Consider the following 17,433-nt stretch of genomic DNA (forward strand, 5'->3'; position numbering starts at 1 on the left):
GTTCGCCGCTCCGTTTCCTCGTGGCGTTCCGTGGCTACTGCCCCTTCCCTTGCGTGTTCCCTGTTTGTTTTCCTGTGCACTTAGACAGCGTAGGGACCGCCGCCCAGTTGTACCTCGTCGCCTAGGGCGGGTCGTTGCAAGTAGGCAGGGACAGGGCGGTGGTTAGATTAGGGCTCACTTTCCCTTCACCTCCTTTCTGCCATTACATAATTACAAGCCCTTACCTAGTCTACCATTTCTCCTACGCTGACGCTATCATGGACCCCCTTGAGACCCTGACCCAGCAGATGCAGGGCCTCTCCCTACAGGTCCAGGCCCTGGCCCAAAGGGTCAATCAGGGTGACGCTGCTTTAGTAGTACCCCTCACCTCACCTCTAGAACCCGACCTCAAGTTACCTGACCGGTTCTCAGGGGACCGTAAGACGTTTCTCTCCTTCCGGGAGAGTTGCAGACTGTATTTCCGCCTAAAGCCCCACTCCTCAGGTTCCGAGAACCAGCGGGTGGGTATCATCATATCCCGACTCCAGGAAGGGCCCCAAGAGTGGGCCTTCTCCTTGGCTCCTGACGCCCCTGAACTTTCCTCTGTTGATCGTTTTTTCTCTGCCCTCGGACTCATTTACGACGAGACTGACAGGACTGCTTTAGCCGAGAGTCAGCTGGTGACCTTACGTCAGGGTAGGAGACCGGTTGAGGAATACTGTTCTGATTTTAGGAAGTGGTGCGTAGCTTCTCAGTGGAACGATCCGGCCCTAAGGTGCCAGTTTAGGTTAGGATTATCTGACGCCCTGAAGGATCTGCTGGTTAGCTACCCCTCGTCTGACTCCCTTGACCAGGTTATGGCCCTAGCAGTACGACTTGACCGACGTCTCAGGGAACGTCAGCTAGAACGCTTCAGTGTGCTCCCCTCTGACTTTTCTGCGATCGCCCCCGAGGTCCCGTCTCCTCGCCCCTCCACGGAGGACTCGGAGGTACCTATGCAACTCGGGGCCTCCATGTCCCCTCGACAACGTAGGGAGTTTCGCAGAAGGAATGGTCTCTGCTTCTACTGTGGGGACGACAAGCATCTACTGAACACCTGTCCCAGGCGCAAGAATAAGAAGCCGGAAAACTTCCGCGCCTAAGTGATCATCGGGGAGGTCACTTGGGCGCACAGGTATTTCCCGTTAATGTGAAACGCAATAAAATTTTGCTTCCCTTTCAGGTCTCGTTTGCTGGCCGGTCTGCCACGGGCAGTGCTTTCGTGGATTCTGGCTCATCTGCTAATATCATGTCTGTGGAATTTGCTATGTCTCTAAAGATGCCTTGTATTGATTTACCTTATCCTATCCCTGTAGTAGGTATCGACTCAACTCCCCTTGCTAATGGTTATTTTACTCAGCATACCCCTGTTTTTGAACTCCTTGTTGGCTCCATGCATTTGGAGCAGTGCTCTGTACTGGTGATGCAGGGATTATCGTCTGATCTGGTTTTAGGCCTTCCCTGGTTGCAGTTGCATAATCCCACGTTTGATTGGAATACTGGGGACCTTACCAAATGGGGTAATGAATGTCTTATGTCATGTCTTTCTGTTAACTCTATTTCTCCCCGGGAGGAGGTAAACACGCTTCCTGAGTTTGTTCAGGACTTCGCCGATGTGTTTTCTAAGGAGGCCTCCGAGGTGTTGCCCCCCCATAGAGATTACGATTGCGCTATCGATTTGGTGCCTGGTGCCAAGCTTCCTAAGGGTAGGATATTTAATCTTTCATGTCCTGAACGTGAAGCTATGAGGGTGTATATCCAAGAATGCCTGGCCAAGGGTTTCATTCGCCCCTCGACTTCTCCTGTAGGTGCTGGCTTCTTCTTCGTGGGGAAGAAGGATGGTGGTCTTAGGCCGTGCATTGATTATCGTAACCTGAATAAGGTCACCGTAAGGAACCAGTACCCACTTCCTTTGATTCCGGATCTTTTTAATCAGGTTCAGGGAGCCCAATGGTTTTCTAAGTTCGATCTACGGGGGGCATATAACCTTATCCGCATCAAAGAGGGGGATGAGTGGAAAACTGCGTTCAACACACCCGAGGGTCATTTCGAATACCTGGTCATGCCCTTTGGGTTGTGTAATGCCCCTGCTGTCTTCCAGAATTTTATTAATGAAATCCTGAGAGAGTACCTGGGTAATTTTCTTGTTGTGTACCTTGATGACATACTGGTGTTTTCCAAGGACTGGTCCTCCCACGTGGAGCATGTCAGGAAGGTGCTCCAGGTCCTTCGGGAGAATAATCTGTTTGCTAAGACTGAAAAATGTGTCTTTGGGGTGCAGGAGATACCATTTTTAGGGCAAATCCTCACTCCTCATGAATTCCGCATGGACCCTGCCAAGGTTCAGGCTGTGGCGGAATGGGTCCAACCTGCCTCCCTTAAGGCGTTACAGTGTTTTTTAGGGTTCGCCAACTATTACAGGAGATTTATTGCCAACTTCTCGGTCGTCGCTAAGCCTCTTACGGACCTTACTCGCAAGGGTGCTGATGTCCTCCATTGGCCCCCTGAGGCCGTCCAGGCCTTTGAGACTCTCAAGAAGTGCTTTATCTCGGCCCCCGTGCTGATTCAGCCCAACCAAGAGGAGCCATTTATTGTGGAGGTTGACGCTTCCGAGGTGGGAGTGGGGGCCGTCTTGTCCCAGGGTACCAGCTCCCTCACCCATCTCCGCCCCTGTGCTTACTTCTCTAGGAAGTTTTCGCCCACGGAGAATAACTATGATATTGGCAACCGCGAACTTCTAGCCATTAAATGGGCTTTTGAGGAGTGGCGGCACTTCCTGGAGGGGGCCAGACACCAGGTAACAGTCCTTACGGATCACAAGAATCTGGTTTTCCTAGAATCGGCCCGGAGGCTTAATCCTAGACAAGCTCGGTGGGCACTATTCTTTACCAGATTTAATTTCTTGGTTACCTATAGGGCTGGGTCCAAGAATATTAAGGCTGATGCTCTGTCACGTAGTTTCATGGCCAATCCTCCTTCTGAGAAGGATCCTGCTTGTATTTTACCCCCTGGTATAATCGTCTCTGCCACGGATTCTGATTTAGCTTCTGATATCGCGGCTGATCAGGGTGCAGCTCCCGGGAACGTCCCTGGGGACAAACTGTTTGTTCCCCTGCAATACCGGCTGAGGGTACTCAGGGAAAACCATGACTCCGCTCTATCTGGTCATCCTGGCATCTTGGGCACCAAACACCTCATTACCAGAAACTATTGGTGGCCTGGGTTGCCTAAAGACGTTAGGGCTTACGTCGCCGCTTGTGAGGTTTGCGCTAGGTCCAAAACCCCTAGGTCCCGACCTGCGGGCCTACTACGTTCCTTGCCCATTCCCCAGAGACCTTGGACCCATATCTCCATGGATTTTATCACCGATTTGCCTCCATCTCAGGGCAAGTCGGTGGTGTGGGTGGTAGTCGACCGCTTCAGCAAGATGTGCCACTTTGTGCCCCTTAAAAAGCTACCTAACGCCAAGACGTTAGCTTCTTTGTTTGTGAAACACATCCTGCGTCTCCATGGGGCCCCAGTCAATATCGTTTCTGACAGAGGGGTACAATTTGTTTCCTTATTTTGGAGAGCTTTCTGTAAAAAGTTGGAGATTGATCTGTCCTTCTCCTCCGCCTTCCATCCCGAAACTAATGGCCAAACGGAAAGGACCAACCAATCCCTGGAACAATATTTAAGGTGTTTCATCTCTGACTGTCAATTCGATTGGGTCTCATTCCTTCCCCTTGCTGAATTTTCCCTGAATAACCGGGTCAGTAACTCGTCAGGGGTCTCCCCGTTTTTCTGTAATTTCGGGTTTAACCCAAGGTTCTCCTCCGTCTCCCCTGGTTGTTCCAATAATCCTGAGGTAGAGGATGTTCATCGGGAACTGTGCACTGTCTGGGCCCAGGTTCAGAAGAACCTAGAGGCGTCCCAGAGCGCACAAAAGATTCAGGCGGATAGTAGACGTTCTGCTAACCCCCGGTTTGTCGTCGGGGATTTGGTCTGGTTGTCGTCCAGGAACTTGCGCCTTAAGGTCCCGTCCAGGAAGTTTGCTCCCCGATTTATTGGACCTTATAAGATCATTGAAGTCCTCAACCCTGTATCCTTCCGTCTGGAGCTGCCCCCATCCTTTCGCATACATGATGTCTTCCATGCCTCCCTCCTTAAACGCTGCTCCCCGTCCTGGTCCCCCTCGAGGATACCTCCTGTTCCCGTTCTCACCCCTGAGGGGGTGGAATTCGAGGTGGCCAAGATTATGGACAGTAGGATGGTCCAGGGCTCCCTCCAGTACCTGGTCCATTGGAGAGGATACGGGCCGGAGGAGAGGACTTGGGTACCTGCCCGTGATGTTCACGCTGGGGTATTGATCAGGAGGTTCCACCTTCTCTTCCCCACTAAACCGGGTCCCCTTAGTAAGGGTCCGGTGGCCCCTCATAAAAGGGGGAGTACTGTTAGGGATCTGCCAGGTACTTCATCTAGGTATACTCCTGGGATTAATCAATCCACACCTGAGGCCAGACCTGTTCGACTGACACCATCTCCCACCAACCAGGGTGGCAGGCTCAGGAGTGGGAGAGCCTATCGCGGCCTGGTCTGTCGGAGTTAGCTCCGCCCCCTGTCCTTTATTACCTGCCCTGTTCTCTCCCTCAGTGCTTGTAATTCTTTTGGATTCCTGGCCCCACTGCTGCTTGCTCCAGCCTGCTTCTGCCGTGCTTCTGCCTTGCTGCAGTTCTGCTTGACCTGCTTTGCTTTGCCCCTGGCTTGCTTCTGTCTCCGTGCCCGCTTGGGTGTACTCACTTCGTCCTGGTCCTGACTTTCGTTCGCCGCTCCGTTTCCTCGTGGCGTTCCGTGGCTACTGCCCCTTCCCTTGCGTGTTCCCTGTTTGTTTTCCTGTGCACTTAGACAGCGTAGGGACCGCCGCCCAGTTGTACCTCGTCGCCTAGGGCGGGTCGTTGCAAGTAGGCAGGGACAGGGCGGTGGGTAGATTAGGGCTCACTTTCCCTTCACCTCCTTTCTGCCATTACAACGGCACCCTCAGTTGAATATTCCTGGAGGACAGCCAGACCTTCGTGCCGGGAAGAAACTGAGGGGGTTCTCTTCTCCTTATGTCCGCTTTCCGCTTCATGCGGTCGACCGCCAGCAGGATGGAGGATCGAGTCTGCTGCCAGATCTGCAGAAAGTCCCCAAAGGCCGTGCCAGCCGCTGGCACCTCGGACGTAACAGGGACCGGGAGAGGAATTCGTGGTTGCTGGCCATAGACTATAAGGAAAGGTGCCTTCTGTGTGGACTCGCTGGTATGATTGTTGTAAGAGAACTCAGCCCACGGAAGCAACAGCACCCAGTCATCATGTTGTTTGGAGATGAAGTGGCGTAGGTAGTTGTAATGGCAGGGGGTAGGGAGACGGACAAGTGAGCCCTAATCTACCCGCCACTCTGTCCCTGCCTACTTGCAACGACCCGCCCTAGGCGACGGGGTACAACTGGGCGGCGGTCCCTGCGCTCAGTAAGTGCACGACAAACACGACAAACATACAAGGAACACAAGCAAGGAAAAGGGGCCATTGCCCACGGCAACACCGTGAGCAACCAGAGTGGTGAACGAGCCGAGTCAAGCCAGGAGTGTGCGAGGTACAAAACGAAAAGCAGAAGAGTAGTCGGTAAGCCAGGGTCTGTATGGAGCAGGATCAAAAATAGCAGGAGCTGTAGCTGGGCCACGAAACCACAAGGAAAGAAACACAAGCAATAACAAGCACCGAGGGACAGGAAGTGCAGGCTTAAATAGACCGAGGGCGGGAGCTAGCTGAGTCTGGCCAGGTTACGATAGGCTCTCCCACTCCTAAGCCTGCCAGCCTGAATGGTGGAAGCAGGAGTCAGTCTCAGGGATGTATTCTCAGGTGCTGACTTATTAGTTCTGGGAGTTAACCCCGAAGCTGTGCCTGGCAGATCCTTTACAGTACCCCCCCTTTTATGAGGGGCCACCGGACCCTTTCTAAGTGGACCTGGCTTACTGGGGAAACGCAGGTGGAACCTCCTGACCAATACCCCAGCGTGAACATCCCGGGCGGGTACCCAAGTCCTCTCCTCGGGCCCGTATCCTCTCCAATGGACCAGGTACTGGAGGGAGCCTTGGACCATCTTGCTGTCCACAATCCTGGCCACCTCGAATTCCACCCCCTCCGGGGTGAGGATGGGAACAGGAGGTCTCCTCGAGGGAGCCAAGGACGGGGAGCAGCGTTTGAGGAGGGAGGCATGAAACACGTCGTGTATCCGAAAAGACGGGGGTAACTCCAGCCGGAAGGAGACAGGATTGAGGACCTCAATGACCTTATACGGCCCAATAAACCGTGGAGCAAACTTCTTGGACGGAACCTTGAGACGCAAGTTCCTAGACGACAACCACACCAGATCCCCGACCATAAACAGGGGGTTAGCAGAACGTTTTTTATCAGCCTAGGTTTTTCTGAACCTGGGCCCAGACTGTGCACAGTTCCCGATGAACGACCTCTACCTCAGGATTGTTGGAACTACCAGGTGAAACGGAGGAGAACCGTGGATTAAACCCAAAATTACAAAAAAAAGGAGAGACCCCTGACGAGTTACTGACCCGGTTATTAAGGGAAAATTCGGCGAGGGGAATGAAAGAGACCCAATCAAATTGACAGTCAGAGACAAAACACCTTAAGTATTGTTCTAGAGATTGATTAGTCCTCTCCGTTTGGCCATTGGTTGCAGGATGGAAGGCAGAGGAGGACAGATCAATCCCCAACTTCATACAGAAGGCTCTCCAAAACAATGAAACAAATTGTACCCCTCTGTCCGAAACAATATTGACAGGGACCCCATGGAGACGCAGGATGTGTTTGACAAACAAGGTAGCCAACGTTTTGGCGTTGGGTAGTTTCTTGAGGGGCACAAAGTGGCACATCTTACTGAAGCGGTCCACCACCACCCACACCACCGACTTGCCTTGGGATGGAGGCAAATCGGTGATAAAATCCATGGAGATATGTGTCCAAGGTCTCTGGGGAATGGGCAACGAACGCAGTAAGCCCGCTCCCACTCCTAAGCCTGCCAGCCTGAATGGTGGAAGCAGGAGTCAGTCTCAGGGATGTATTCTCAGGTGCTGACTGATTAGTTCTGGGAGTTAACCCCGAAGCTGTGCCTGGCAGATCCTTTACAGTAGTTCTCCAAGATCTGATTGATCCTCTCGACCTGACCTTTGGACTGAGGATGGAAGGCCGAGGAAAAGTCCAACTTTATACCCAGGAGTCCGCAGAGGGCTCTCCAGAACCTCGAGGTGAACTGAACCCCCTGATCAGACACAATATGCTGCGGCAAGCCGTGTAGGCGGAAGATGTTTTAGATGAACAGCTTGGCCAGCAGAGGAGCAGAAGGAAGACCGGTCAGAGGAACGAAGTGGGCCATCTTAGAAAATCGGTCCACCGCTACCCAGACAGAACTGCATCCGGCAGAGAGAGGCAGTTCCGTAATAAAGTCCATAGCTATATGCTGCCAGGGGGCATTGGGCACAGGCAATGGCTGGAGCAGACCAGCAGGTCTGGAGTGAGTGACCTTGTTGGCTGCACATACTGAACATGAAGAAACAAAGTCCATAATGTCCTTGGGCAGCGTGGGCCACCAGAAATGACGAGCAATCAGATCCCGAGTCTTACAGGTTCCCCGCGTGACCTGCCAGTCTAAAGGAGTGTCCCTAGCGGAGGATTCTTCCATGGTCAGCCATGCGCAGAAAAGTCCTCCCTGGAGGAATGTCCCCAACTTGCAGGGGTTTGACAGAGACAATGTAAGACGGATGAATGATGTTCTGTGGAATCTCCATGGTGTCTTCTGTCTCGAAAGACCTGGACAAGGCATCGGCCCTCACATTTTTGTCGGCCGGGCGATAATGGAGCTCAAACTGGAACCTGGTAAAGAACAGTGACCACCTGGCCTGACGAGGGTTCAGCAGTTGAGCCGTCTGAAGATAGGTAAGGTTCTTATGGTCCGTGAAAATCAGGATGGGATGAGCTGCGCTCTCTAGTAGATGTGTCCACTCCTCAAGAGCCAATTTGATGGCCAGTAACTCAAGATTCCCAATAGAGTAGTTGCGTTCTGCGGAAGAGAAGAGCTTAGGAAAATATCCACATACCATTGACTTGCCCTTGGAGCCTCTCTGGAACAGGAGTGCACCAGCACCGACAGAGGATGCGTCCACCTCCAACGAGAACTGTAGAGAGACATCTGGATGATGGAGGATAGATGCTGACGTGAAGGCACTCTTCAGGCTATTGAATGCGGACTCTGCCTCAGGAGTCCACACCTAGGCGCTCATGCCCTTCTTAGTGAAGTTAGAGATAGGAGCAGTCAGTGAGGAGAAGTTTGGAATAAACTGTCTGTAAAAATTGACGAATCCCAGAAAGCGCTGTATGGCCCTCAAGCCTTGAGGGCGTGGCCATTCCAGAACAGACTTGACCTTTTCAGGATCCATCTCGAGACCTCGATTCGAGACCATATAGCCCAGAAAGGGTAGAGCATCTTTTTCAAACACGCACTTTTCTAACTTAGCGTACAGACGATTCTCCCTTAACTGCAGCAAAACTAGACCTATGACTAGACTAAACTATGTCCTAGTATACAGGCTGAAGTGGATCTGGCACTGGTTCAAAACTCCACGACGGGTACCTGCGTCTCCATCATAGAGGTCCGAAAGTGGCAAATAAAAACGCGGGTCGACACTACCAGGAGGTGTAGTCTGAGGATCAACACTGCCAGGAGGTGTAGTAGGAGGAACGGCAGCTCGTGCGTCCTGCCGACGTGCGAGAATGTTCAAAGCCTGGAGGAGTTGGTCCAGTTGAGACCGGAGGTCTAGCATATCCGCCCGCATCTCTTGCGACGTCATCATGGTCTTGGATCGACTAGCGGGGTCCATGGCCTGAGCTTACTGTCACGTATGGTTCGTGGACCCACTGGGCCATACCGTCTTGGCAGTAAGGCAGCTGGCCAACAGGACGCAGGTAAAAGTCTATAGTTCGTATAGGGTACCTGTGGCAGCTCGGACAGTAGCAAGGCAGGCTTGGCAGGAACTTGGCAGGAAATTGGCAGGAGGTGGATGTCAGGCGTCATGTGCTGTCTGTGATTTTCACGCACCCGTTGACTCCAATGGGTGCGTGATGTGCAAAAAACGCACAAGAATAGGATATGCAGTGAGTTTCACGCAGCAGACACATGCTGCGTGAAAAACACTGAATGTCTTAATGGCCCCATTGAATTGCATAGGTCCGTGTGACGTCCGATGTTTTAACGCGCATAACACAAACATGAAATACGCTCGTGTGAATAAGGCCTTACACTATATACACTATATAGACTTACATTATACACACTATAAACTCTATACACACAGCACACACTATATAGACTTAGGCTACATTCACAAGAGCATATCAAATTCATGCACGTGAAAAACGTGCGTGAATAAGGTCTGTGTGTGTTGCGTTATGCATCAGTGTGCTTTGCGAGTGGCATGCGTTATTCACGCACTCACAAAGCACATCTTTTTTTAAATTATTATTTTTAATTAAATTGATGTGCAAATAACACACCGCACACAGATGTGCATCCGTGTGCGGTGCGTGGTTTTTACGCACCCATTAACTTCAATGGGTGTGTAGGTGCGTGAAAATGCACCAATATGTCATGCAGTGAGTACGTGTGCTGCATGTGATTTCCATGCGCAGAACACGGACGTTATTCACAGACGTTCATGTGAATGGGCCCTTACACTACATACACACTATAAACACTATACACTATAAAGACTTACAATACATACACACTATATAGACTTACATTATACACACTATAAACACTATATACAATATACACACACCATATACAATTCACACTTACACCACACTCTATATAGACTTACATTATACACACTATAAACACTATACACACAGCACACACTATATAGACTTACATTATGTTCACTATATACTCACACCACACTTACCAGAGCCTCTTCCTCTGCGGTGGTTGGGTGCAGCCTACAGGACCTTAATCATGTGACTGTGATGTCATTACAGATTCTTCACCTCCTAGTTGCAGTTTTGCCATTATAAAGCAGCTGCTGGAGGTTTAGACAGACGGTACAGTGCGCAGCAGCGCAGAGGAGCAGACTGTCAGGGAGAGTGACTCCAGCACCCGCCCATCACTATCTCTGATAGTCTGCTCTCTACAGCTGATGTGCTGTGCGGCCCCTTACACAGTGTGAGAGTGATGTGCCTCCTGTTCCCTGGCCCAGCTCGTCCCTTTACTTGACTCCCCCTGCACACACACCCGCCCCATCTCTTCATCGGCAGGTGAGACCAACAACCGCGAGAATGTGGCAGGCAGCAGTCCTGCATAGTTTATTGAAGTTATGTGCGGTTCGGCGCCCGAACTGCCCATATGAGGATCCGCCCCTGGGTGAGATATAACACTTACTAGGAAGCTGCAGCAGCGTGTGTGTCGCTCTGCCTTTTTCTCACTCTTTTAACATTCTTTTATTTATTTCGACATTTTACATTTGAGCCGACAAAACAGCAAAATAGCGAACATACACAACCAGTGAAAAGAGTACAAACAAAAAGAAAACAAAATGGTTATGCAGACACATTTCCAATGCACAGTATACAGCAATCCTCTGACCCAGCAGAGTAAGGAAATACATTACAGCTGGAAAATAAAAATATCCCAAGTATATACATACTAAAGCACAATGCATTGCCACAAGTGAAATGCAAACGAACAAGTGAGCACCACGGCGACCAGAACCACCCATAATCACAGCTCTGTAATAAACACACCTTCACAGAGAGAGGAGAAAAAAAATGGAAATTAAACCAAAACCCGGATAACTCCTGCCACTATTATCTCTTCACCCACCCCCCTCCCCGGCCAGGCTACCCCTCTAGTACCATCAAAAAGGTCCCCCCACTACCCCTACTCCCCCCTAGGTCAGAACCTAAGCGTACGATAAGTATTCATCCGATTGACAAAACTCTTTCCACTCCTTCCACACTAAGCCCACCCGCCTAGAAGACCCATCTTGCGGCTGCACAGCCTCCTCCATTCTCTGTAGATGTAATATTTCCTGGAACCATTCCGTAATCGTGGGAGCACGAACTGTCTTCCAAAGCCTCGGCATAACCGTTCGCGCTGCAATCATAAGGAAGCTAATCAGAGTTTTCATATATGTTTGAAGTGAACCCGGGAGCATGGAAAGAAGCAACACCTCTGGAGGATTAGGCCTTTCTCTCACTCTGCTTCTGTTCTCCTCCTCCTACCTTCCTGCTCTGTAGACTTCTATCGGCAGCTGTCTTGAGGAGACGGAAAAAGCAGTAAATTCAGAGTGAGTGAATTGTTAGGAGAGGTGGCGGTGGAGGAGACTGATTGGAAAAAGAGACATTTTTGTCTAAAAAGATATATTACAAAGTTTCTTATCTTTGTTAGTACTATTGATTTATGCGATAAAATAAAATCCCCCAGACGAAGGCTCTCAGCCGAAACGTACGTCGGGTGTGACGCCAGACAGCACAAATCTATGGGTAAGTTGCTTATACTATATATCCACATACAGTGGCGTAGCTATAGGGGTCGCAGCAGTCGCAACTGCGACCGGGCCCCCAGCTAGGGGGGGCCCGCAGGCCCCCCTCACCACAGTAGCACAGTAGTGCTACAATGATTCCTCTGCATTGCTGGGTCCCTGCTGGGGTACAAAAGAGACCCAGCAATGTATTTTAAAGCATTGGTGGCAGCTCGGCTGTGAAATAGTCATTGCACGGAGGGGGAAGACTCTTGCCCGCCCACTGTGCTGTCCACCCAATCACCTTCTAGCTGTTTCCCTCTTCCTCGTGGCCTGTGCAGAGGGAAAGGAATGGCTAAGATCGTGTGCGTGTCGGCTCCTCCCAGGAATCCTGACTCCTGCTGCTCTCTGACCCCACACCCGATGTATGTAAGTAACTGCTAGTAATGCCGCTATTAACCCCTTCATTGTGTGTAAGTCTGTCATGCTGAGATGTCACACTTCAGGGCTGACTGTTTAGCATAACAGACAAAGTATATCTATCTATCTATCTATCTATCTATCTATCTATCTATCTATCTATCTATCTATCTATCTATCTATCTATCACATATCTATCTATCTATCTATCTATCTATCTATCTATCTATCTATCTATCTATCTATCTATCTATCTATCTATCTATCTATCTATCTATCACATATCTATCTATCTATCTATCTATCACATATCTATCTATCTATCTATCACATATCTATCTATCTATCTATCTATCTATCTATCTATCTATCTATCTATCTATCTATCTATCTATCTATCTATCTATCTATCACATATCTATCTATCTATCTATCTATCTATCTATCTATCTATCTATCTATCTATCTATCTATCTATCTATCTATCTATCTATCTATCTATCTATCACATATCTATCTATCTATCTATCACATATCTATCTATCTATCTATCTATCTATCTATCTATCTATCTATCTATCTATCTATCTATCTATCTATCTATCTATCTATCACATATCTATCTATCTATCTATCTATCTATCTATCTATCTATCTATCTATCTATCTATCTATCTATCTATCTATCTATCTATCTATCTATCTATCTATCTATCTATCTATCTCTTATCCAATCGCTGTGTGTCGGCGATTCACAGAGTGAACAAGTGACCGGAATGAAGGGGAAGCAATGCTCGTACGAGCACTGCTCCCCCTTCAAAATAGCTGATTAGCCGGGGTAATGTGTGTTACTAATGTTTTTTTTTTTTGTTTGCTTGTGTTTTTTTGCAGGTTCGGTCATTAGACTACTTTGGATTCCAGGACTACTTCGATGACAGCTTTTTTTATTTTGAATAAAATGGTTAATGAGGGTTGTGTGAGGGCGACAATTACGAAGGCGGTAGTAATAAAGTTTAAAAAAAATACAAACGCACAGAAAAAATATTTTATTGAAATAAAAAAAAAACACAGAACCCTCATTAACCATTTTATTGAGAATAAAAAAACGGCGCCATCAAAGTAGTCCAACATCTGAAAGTAGTCCAACATCCGAACCTGTAAAAAAACACAAACCCAAAAAGAATTTGTAACACATAAAAAAGCAAAATAATTCTTATACTTACGTTTCCGGGGTCCAGCGAATGGGCCCTGTATCTAAGCCTATCATGCGTGATACTGTCTGCTGAGCCAATGTATCTAATCCTATCAATATCTATAGGGTCGTAGTGCTATAGATATGCTGTCTCATATATATGTATATATATATATATATATATATATATATATATATATATGTATGTATATATATATATATATATATATATATATTGCCCCTGATATTTTAAGACCTTAGTGACGCCCCTGGCTGCTAGTGTTGCATCATTGAGTCACTTAGGAGAGCCATTGATGCGGACCGTCGACCATGAGAAGAAATTTGGGGGGGCCCAAGAAGAACTTTTGCACCAGGGCCCATGAGCCTTTAGCTACGCCCCTGTCCACATATACTTTTTATGTGACCATTTGTTTGGGTCTGGTGCTGACTGCATCTTTGCCTTCAAATGATCACTCAAACCTGGGGCTCTTTGCATATTATCTAGAACACATTACATGTCTCCAGGGTTTATATAGTTCATACACTATGTAGAGCACTGAATGCGCTTTCATGGGTGCAGTTACTCCAAGCCTTTCTCATGATACTTCCAAAACATATATATGTTTATTTATTTATTATCCAACTATTGACAACTGTCTGGCCTCAATTGCTTCACACTGTGGTAATCATTTTTTATTTTAATGTGTGTGTTTTTTATATTTTGTACCAATAAAATTATATATTTTATCAGTGTAAGCATGGTTTTGACTCTATTTTTAGGTTTTTATTCTGATTATGTTATGAGTCACCGCTGACGTCACCCGTAGTCATAGGCGTTTTCTAATATATGCCCTCCCCCATATAATATATTATATATGACCTACTGACCTACCTTAGTTTCTTTATAGAGGGGTATTTAGGTTGTCCTCCATATTGGTTAAATATATTGATTTATGCAGTTTGTTAAAAAGTTAGTGACCGGGGGGGCGGAGCTAACCGCACTGTGAGATGGTCGCTTGATCCCGGCGCTCCTCACTGAGACGCAGACTTCCACGGTTGGAGGGCTTTTAATTACAAGATAATGGTTCGTACAAGCCGGGACAAATCGTGTGACTCCCGGGGGACTCCGAAAACCGGTAAAACGCAGTCGGAGATGGAGAAATTCCTCCATAAAAAGCATCTCTCCCCGGCCGGGAAAAGCAAGATGGCGCCGGAGAAATCACTCCCGCCGGAAACACGCCGCGACGATGATTCTGATGAAGAGAGCTCCTGTACGCACTCTGATGCTGGAGGTGGGTCAGATCCATTACCTATTACTAGAGCTTTCTTGAAAAAAGCATTGGCTAGCGCGATGTCCCCAGTATTAAAGGAACTGTCTTCCATTAAAGCGGACATACAGCATGTGGGGCAAAGAGTGGCAGTACTGGAGGACACTCAATCCGCCATTATTCAACAAGTGGAGGCCGTGCAAGGTGCAGTAGCTTCACATGTCTCCCATCTAAATCATACTTACCTACAGTTGGAGGATCAGGAGAACCGCAGCAGGCGGAAAAATGTCAGGTTGAGAGGCATCCCAGAGACGGTATCCACAGAGGAGATTTTGCCAACAGTGAGGATCATTTTCTCGACCATTCTGGGACAGGAAAAAGCGGCGCAGGTCATTATTGAGAGGGCCCATCGGGCATTACGACCTAAGCCATCTCGAGACGAACCTCCCAGAGATGTTATCTGCGGTCTGCTCAATTTTTTGGACACGTCTGCCATTCTCTCGGCTGCACGAGTGATTCCCGACTTGGCATTTGAGGATAGCAAGATACTGGTCTTCCAGGATCTAGCTGCCAGCACCCTGGCCAAAAGACGGCTGATGAAGCCCTTGACCGAAGCTTTGAGGCTAAGGAAGATACCCATGCGATGGCTGTTCCCGTTCGGCCTGGCGATCTTGAGGGAGGGCCGACAGATCACTATCAGGACGCCAGAAGATCTCGCTAAAGCCTGGCCGAAAATAGGCATGGAGAAAATCGACATACCGGACTGGATGCCGATACAGCGAGATGTCCCGACATGCGAGGTCCCTGATCCGCACAATTGGCAGAAACCCCGGAAGTATAAGGTCCCACGTAGCAACACAAGGAGAGAGTCTGGACAGCAACTGGAAGCCCCATGAGCCCGTTCGGGGCCCCCGCTGGAGGGGATTTGACCACTTTATATCCTTTACTTTTTGGCTAAGTTGTTATAAGATTTATGCCCTGTTGTTGTGTTGTTATGGTGTTCATCAGCACGTACACCCTCCTTTTATGGCACAAGATTTGTAGATTATATGGAAGTCTGTGTTCTCTCTTAACATTGAATGAGGTTGGTTTCCTCGTTTTACCCCCCTTGCAACTCTGTAGTCGGGCCACGACATCTTAAGACAAGGGACATCCTCTGTGGGATAGGAGGTTCCCCCTTAATACCTTTTTGCCTATGGAATGTCGTTGCCTCACTACATCTTTTTCTATTTTTTCTTTTGTATATAGTTCTATGTGTGTTTTGCATCTCTCCGGTGTTCGCGCCTACATTGTATTATGAAGCTAATTGTTTTCTGAATGGGTCATGGCCCCGATTACTTTCTTGACACTGAATGTAAATGGGTTTGGGACACCGCAAAAGAGGTCTCAGGTTTTCAAAATGTTTAAACAGGATAAGCCGGACGTCTTGATGTTGCAGGAGACTCATTTCCGCCATGAGAGGTTACCCCGCTTGCCGTTGTCCTCATACAGCCAGTGGTTTCATAGTACCCATACATCGGCCTCTAGAGGTGTGACTGTAGGTATTCATAAAGATTTTCCATTTAAAGTAGAAGTTTCAAAGGCTGACCCGGCAGGCCGATATATTTTTCTTAAGGGTTCTCTCTGCAACACCAAGATGACTATAGCATGTTTGTATGCCCCCAATGATAAACAGATTCCGTGGTTGCTGAAGACATTACGTATACTTAAGAGTTTTGGGGAGGGGATGTCAGTTGTGGGAGGGGATCTAAATGTGGCGCTGGAATCTGATCTCGACTCTACTTCGACCGCCCGTGTGTTCACTCATTGAGCTATGCACAAACTTAAATTGATGTTATATAATTGCCAGCTAACGGATGTATGGCGTCTCTCCCATCCACAGGAAAGAGATTATACATTTTATTCACATCGACATAAAGTATATCGCAGACTAGACTACATCTTTATGTCTACGCCGTACCTTTCAAATTTGCAGTCAACTTCCATAGGGCATATTACAGTTTCAGATCATGCCCCGGTGCTAGCTACAATACATGTTCGAGATCTGCCGGTCAGATCTTGGTCTTGGCGGCTTAATGACACGATACTCTCAGATGAGGTGCACACGGGGGTCTTGGGTGCGAAATTGGAGGAATATTTTTGTCTAAATAGTACACCTGATGTAGCAGTGCCAGTAATATGGGAAGCCCATAAAGCATTTATCCGAGGTGAATTCATTGCATTATGCTCTCGTTTGAAGAAGGATAGGAATAAGAAAATGCAGTCTTTGCTGGCGCAGATCTCGGCTCTTGAACGACTGCACCAGCAAACTCTGACAGCTCCCTTACGCAAGGAATTAGACTCCCTCCGTCATAAACTTAAAGATATGCTAAATATACAGGCAGCAAAGGCCTTTCAGAGACTCAAATGTCGTATATATTTACATGGGGATAGGGGCTCAAAATTGATGTCCAAAATGCTCAAGACTCAAACGGAGAAATCCTTTGTTTCCTCTGTTAAGACTGCCTCGGGTCAGCGGGTTTCTACAACTCCTCAGGTGGCCGAAGCCTTTAGACAGTTCTACGCTAACTTATACAATCTAGACGCTCAAGGTCCAGCGAGTTCATTAGCCTCAGCACACGAAGACAGAGAGGTGGCGGTTCGGTCTTTCCTCAGCAAACTGACTTTTCCCCAATTATCAGATAGTGAAAATACATCCCTATTGGCCCCCTTCACGATAGAAGAGTTGCAGACCAGTTTAACTAGCATACCCTCGGGGAAATGTCCAGGGCCAGATGGACTACCCATCACGTATTACAAAAAATTTAGTAGCATACTTCTCCCACATTTTCTGGAGGTGTGTAATTCTCTCCTGAGTGGTTCTTCCCTCCCGCCGCAGGCTCTGGAAGCCTTCATTACTCTCATTCCAAAAGAAGGAAAGAGTCCTGATGACTGTGCAAGCTATAGGCCAATTTCACTGTTGAACACAGATGTGAAGTGGTGGGCCA

Source organism: Rhinoderma darwinii, chromosome 2 (assembly GCF_050947455.1).
Source record: "Rhinoderma darwinii isolate aRhiDar2 chromosome 2, aRhiDar2.hap1, whole genome shotgun sequence".
NCBI lineage: Eukaryota > Metazoa > Chordata > Amphibia > Anura > Rhinodermatidae > Rhinoderma > Rhinoderma darwinii.